The 6,000-nt window shown below is 42.3% G+C and overlaps 1 protein-coding gene across 1 annotated transcript in view; it reads right to left on the bottom strand.

Moving 5' to 3' along the window:
- Nucleotides 1–5,401, bottom strand: part of LOC132577246 (bifunctional heparan sulfate N-deacetylase/N-sulfotransferase 3) — a 108,407-nt gene extending 103,006 nt beyond the window's left edge. Inside the window, exon 1 of the mRNA XM_060246865.1 lies at nt 5,291–5,401. The gene's annotated coding sequence lies outside the window, so the exon portion shown is untranslated. The remainder of the gene's footprint in view (nt 1–5,290) is intronic.
- Nucleotides 5,402–6,000: the final 599 nt, after the last annotated feature.

The raw sequence follows: 6,000 nt of genomic DNA on the forward strand, positions 1-6,000 counted from the left end.
AACAACAGTATTGTAAGCATTTAAGTCTTAGTTTCTGTCAGTGGAAGGCAGAAGGATGGGAAGGGGCCCTTTCTAGGGCTGTTTTGACCTTTGTGGAAAGATATAACCAAGCCAGGCCCAGAGGCAATGACTAAGCAACTTGCTACCACACAACTTGTATGACTGACCCAGGACTAGCAGCTGCTTGTGTCAGGCTCTGTAACTTTATCATACTGAAATTATAGAATACTAACCAAATGGACTCTCCATACTAACCCACAGCCTTTTGTTATACTGTTATATTGTAACTAGCATGCATATCAAAGGGGGGACGTTTGAAGTGCTAACTTTGTTTAGGTTGTAAAAGGAGCAAAGAAATGTGACCGTTAATAGATACCACCGCTGGCCAGCATCTTCCCAGAGGCAAAGAGATAAGCAGAAGCTCTCATGTGAAAGTTTGCACCTTCACTCCCTGTTGTTTGAGAATAGTGTCTTTGTTTAGATATTGCTTTGATGTAGATTCCATAAGACTAAGAGACACCCATTCCCAGGTATTAGCCTCAACTTTTGTTTCCAGCTATGAGTTTCCAATAAAGTATTACATTGTCTCAATGAATACAGCCTTGAGTCTCCATCGCCTGAGAGCTTGATACTGTTAAACAGCAGCCACCTCACAACAGCTAGAATGGTATAATGGTTAGAGTTTCAGACTAGGATCTAGGACAGTGGTTGCCAAACTTGCTTAATGTAAGAGCCACATAGAATAAATGACAGATGTTTGAGAGCCACAAGACAGGGAGGAAGGAAAATAGGAGAGAAAGGTGGAAAGAAAGAAACTTTAACTTTAAATGCATTCTCCAAGTCACCAGCCAACGGGGCAGTGGGATCTTTGAGAGCCACACAAAAAGTATGAAAGAACCATGTGTGGCTCTCGAGCCACAGTTTGAGCACCTCTGATCTAGGAGAACCAGGTTCAGATCCCTGCTCTGCAATGCAAGACCACTGAATGGCCTTAGGCCAGCCACATGTTATCAGCCTAATCACAGGGTTGTTGTGAGAATACAGCTGAGGAGAGGAGAATGATGTTAGCTGTTTTGAGCCCCAAGAGTGGAGAAAGGCAGGATATAAAAGAAGTAAATAAATATCTATATATCCAAAGACAAGGGGACAAATAAAAGGTAGGTTGTCTAATAGGTGGGAAGGAGAGAAAAAAGTATGGATAGGTGTATGGGGATTGTCAGGAAGAAGAAAAGAGGAAATTGTGTAGGGAGGGTATATAGGGGAAAGTGAGGTGTCCCTCACAAGTCTGTGCAGGTTCTTTACCATACAACTGGGCATGGCCCAGTCCAGCAACTAGCACCAGGGCTCTTTTTGAGCAGAAACACAATTCTGGCTGGCTTAGCATTAGGGGGTGTAGTCTAATATGTGTTAGGGGTGTGGCCTAATATGCAAATGAATTCCTGACTAGCACTATGCAACTCAGCCAGACTTTTCCTGGGAGATGTCAGGGAAGGGAAACCTGAATACACGGTGGCAGATAAAGGTAGGTTGGCTGGTAGGTGGGATGAATGCAAGAAAGGGGGAGAGACTATGGGGGATTTTGGGAAAGAGAAAAAGGAAATAGTGGGGGAAGGGAAAATGAGATGCTTTTCATGAGTCCTTGCAGGTCCCCAGCTTATAGTAAATCATAAAGAGAAGTGCCAGTATAAACATTAGTCATGGTTACAGAGTATGAGAGAAGAGAGAATTCACATGGGAAAAGAGAAGCTCTGGAGATATCCAGCACAAGATCCTGCAGCTAGCTTTCAATCCCTTAACTATGGTTAAAGGGTGTGTTTGAGCATTTTACAAAAATCAGGAGGACTGTTTGATTTCAACTTTTTTGAAGACTGAGGACTTCTTTATAACACTATAAGACAAATCAACCAAAAGTTAAGAAAAATGTCTTATGTCTACATTCCCAAGAGTCCCGTCTTTAAGTTTGGAACTCTTGCTGTTATAGAGGTAAGTTTGAGAATGTGATGGCAAAGTTATGCACTATATTGGCTGTTTGGAACATTTTAACAATCTCTACAATGAGATTCATTGCACATACACATAGTAGATACCTTAAAATGAAAATGAGGGCATAATTTTTTCCTTTCTTTTGGCTAAGATCAAGTATAGTATCTATATGTAGAGTCTAATCAACTTGGATTTCCTTTAGATGGAGCCTATTTGATTTCTACACTGCCTTTTGATAAAGAAGGATCCCTAAGGCAACACACAGGAATGATAAAATGCAGTTAATTTGGAGGTGGTTTTATCTCGTTTGATGTGGCAATATCCTGGGGTGGCATCTCATCCACACACGATGGGCCTTGCTTCCATTTCCTTTCCTCCTGTCTATCACTGCTGAAAATTGGTCAAGTTGCCAGACTGTGTATTCCCTTTTCTATAGGACCACTGATATATTTAATGTCCCAGTGCAAAGAGGGAGGAGCCCAGATTGAGCAGCTTTTCTGTAGCAGAGATACCAAGCATTGCTTGTTGATGGTCACAACCTAAACTGTGCACTCTTTACTCTCTGTGCATTAAAATACTATAGACACAAGATTTTTCAGTTATCTATGAAATAATCATATTTCTTCTTATCTAATAAATAGTAAGCATTCTGGCAAATTGTGCACCTTCACAATAGAATTAATTAGTTAATTACAAAATGGAGAATAAAATGCAGAATACTATGACTATTTACTTAATAGTAAATAGTCATGACTCATACTTAATGGACACTGAAATCAACATTATTTAATTACGTCAAGCAAGATGACATCTTTCTGTTAGACCACCACAAACCAAGCCAGTAAAATACACTGTTGATTTACTTGGGGTGTGTGGTGGGGTAATAACAAAATTTTCCCAATTAAAAAAATGACACAGCAGGATAAAATATACCAAAGAAATTAATGGTATGACTTAGGCAGAACTCAGCACTTTTAATACCAGATGATTTCAACAGGAGAGATTTAAAAATATATTTAACTTTTCCACCCTGGTCACAGAAATCAAATCATAGCCCTACTTTTTAAGAACATGGAAAATGTATTTAATTCAAGACTCATTCACTAGATGATCTGACAAATATTGAAAAAAAATAAAGATTTATTATTTATTTTGATTTTTCTACTTAGAAAAGTATAACCACAATTACAAAACATCTGAACAGGTAATTTTCACAGAACTCAACAGTGTTTACCTGGGAGTATAACATTATTTCTATACCATACCACCCATATAAATATACAATGATCTATCCTGATCTAGCATAGAAATATACAATGATTTAACCTGATCAGCACACATCCTCCTGTTCAAATGGGTGCTGTGCAGGGACCCTCTCATACCCAGCAACCTGGGGTGCACAGTGACATTCTTTTCAAGCTGATGTGAACATCTATTGGGTTGGGGCAGTTCTCACCGTAGTGAGAGAATGCCTTGTTTGTTAATATTTTTGTTTGTTTAAACAACAATCCTGCAAGGCAGGTTTTTCTGAGTAGTGACAACCTGCTCAAGGCCCATCATCAAGCTAATCCAGTCTTCTAACTATATCGCATTATGTAGCTGCTGAACCAAGAACTATTCAGATTGGAAACAATTTAGTTGACTGTGCTATGTTCAGCCAAACAAAATTCATGTTTTATTAATTCACAGGCATGTATCTTTCAGTTGTTATCTTAGCTCATCTCCTTAGTCTAACCTATAACTTGTCAAAGAATTAAGGAGACTAATAAACCATCCTGAATATATGACTAAAGTACATGTAATACCAAGATAATATTTATCTACATGCAATACCAAGATAAAACTGATAAAAGAAGATAAATTCCACAGTTTGTGATGCACTGTATATGGTAGCTATCCATACATGCCAGCTATCCTAGGAATTTATACACTGAGTTAGCAGGAATGGGCCTTGGTCTTGCTTAAAGAAAAGAAATTAGCCTTGAAGTCCTAAACAGAGTTAATCCAATCTAAATTCACTTAAGCCAACAGAGTTTGAAGGAGGTAACTCTGCTTAGGTTTGTACTGCATCCCCAGACATAAGTATGTTTATTCAGAAGTAAGTACCACTAAGATCTTTAGGATTTACTCTTAAGTATGCATGCAAAGAAGCCAGCTTATATTCAAAGATTTAACTAAGCTGTTAGAAAGGCATCAATATACTACATTGCAACCATTATTCTATATATAACCTCATCTATTAGTGACCTAAATATAATTCTTCGTGAATGTAGAAGTGATTTTTTCTTCCATATTATTTAGTTCAAAAAATGTTAGTTTTGTTCTGTATTTAATAACATTTTTGTTCCCAATGATTCTAAAGTAGTATGCAGACATCAACAATATCATAAGATCAATAGTACTTATTCTCAGATACTGAAATGTGAGAATCCATTCTTCAATCTTTCATATATTCCAGCATAAGGGTGTCTGCTAACATTTGAGTTTTGAAATGCTAGGTGGAAAAGTATCACATCTGTTTGTTTGCCATCACCTTGGCACATTTTACATTTCTATAAGCTCGAATATTTTCTCATTTCCCTATTATCAGTGTTTTTACCATAAAACTTCTCAACAAACACTAATTTACAACTTGTATTAGATTTTTTTTTTTTACTGGCAGCGGCCTACCTGATTCCTTGGGTTCAGAGTAATTTTTAAACGTTCATAGCAAATAAAAATGCAGATAATATTAACTGCTTTAACTACATTTTCTATTTGATCTGCACAACCAGAAAGCGGCTCTCTGCACCTTAAAACACTAGAGGGCAACAACGTCTCACGGAAAACGTCATTAAGACTCAGCCTGGCTTGGGTACCACACCAGGAAGACAGATGTTAACTGAGCTAATAATTTTTAAAAAAAAATTACAAGCTTCAAAACACAATACAAAACAGGGAGGTTGTTGTGGGAGGTGAGTGTTGTTTTAAAAGGCCACAGCAAACCAGCAAGAACTAAAGCCGGAAAACTGATCCTGAGACCTTAGAACCCATCAGCTGGGGTGTAACTCTTCAAAAAGTAGCTATTGAGATCCGGGAGCCAAGCTTGCCGGACAGCTGAGCAGACTTCGAAGAACAGGCTGCGGAAAGATCTCTAGATGGCATTGAACGTCGCTCAAGCGACCGAGTCAACATCGCATCGTAGAACTTTACTGGGGGGTGGGGGGAGAGGCGAGGGAAAGCCGGGGTCAGAAGTTGAGGCTCCTCCCTCGAAGGGGCTCTGACGCCCGCCACCCTCCGGCCCAGCCACCCTGAGGGCTTCAGTTACCTGAAGATGCACTCCAGGATCATGGTGCCTCCTCCACTTGGCCGTGACCTTCCGCTGCTCCTCCCGAGACATGCACGCAACTCTCCCTCATGCACTCTCCCTCACACGCGCCACTCGAGCGCTGCCGCCCGCTGCCCTGGCTGCCTGCGAGGGCCGTCCGCTCTCCCCGCCCAGGCAGGGGCCCAAGCCACAGCCTCTCGGGAGGGAGGCAGCAGCTGCTCCCCCGCCTCAGCTCCGCGCGCTTTCCTGCCCCAGGGCAGCCGGCAGGTGACTTGCAGGAGAGGGCAAACGCTCTGCCTGGCAGCGGCCGCTCTCGCCGCCCGAGGGGGACAAAAAGCAACCCAGAGCTGACACCGCGAGGCCACGCACACCGCCCGCCCCTTCGCCTATTCCCGCTAGAAGCATGAACGGGATGCCGCTGTCGCTGCTTCCACTTGAGAACAGGCGAGGCGGGAGGGGAGGAGTGCTCCGCCAGCCAAGCCCGGGTCTCCATTGGACGGAGGTTTCTTTTCGTCTAGCCAATCAGCGCGTTCCTAGGGAGGCGGGCCAGCCCGGGGAAAGTCCATCCTGGCTAGCTGCAGCTCGGAGGTGGATGGCCAGTCGGCTGGCCGACCGTGGGTAGTCGGTCTCCTAGCCCAGCCGAGCAACTCCCCCGCTCCACGTCCCATGTGTTCTAATGGGAGCTGCGGCGGGAGGCTGGGCTCCCGGGA

The sequence above is a fragment of the Heteronotia binoei genome, chromosome 9 (genome assembly GCF_032191835.1).
Source record: "Heteronotia binoei isolate CCM8104 ecotype False Entrance Well chromosome 9, APGP_CSIRO_Hbin_v1, whole genome shotgun sequence".
Lineage (NCBI taxonomy): Eukaryota > Metazoa > Chordata > Lepidosauria > Squamata > Gekkonidae > Heteronotia > Heteronotia binoei.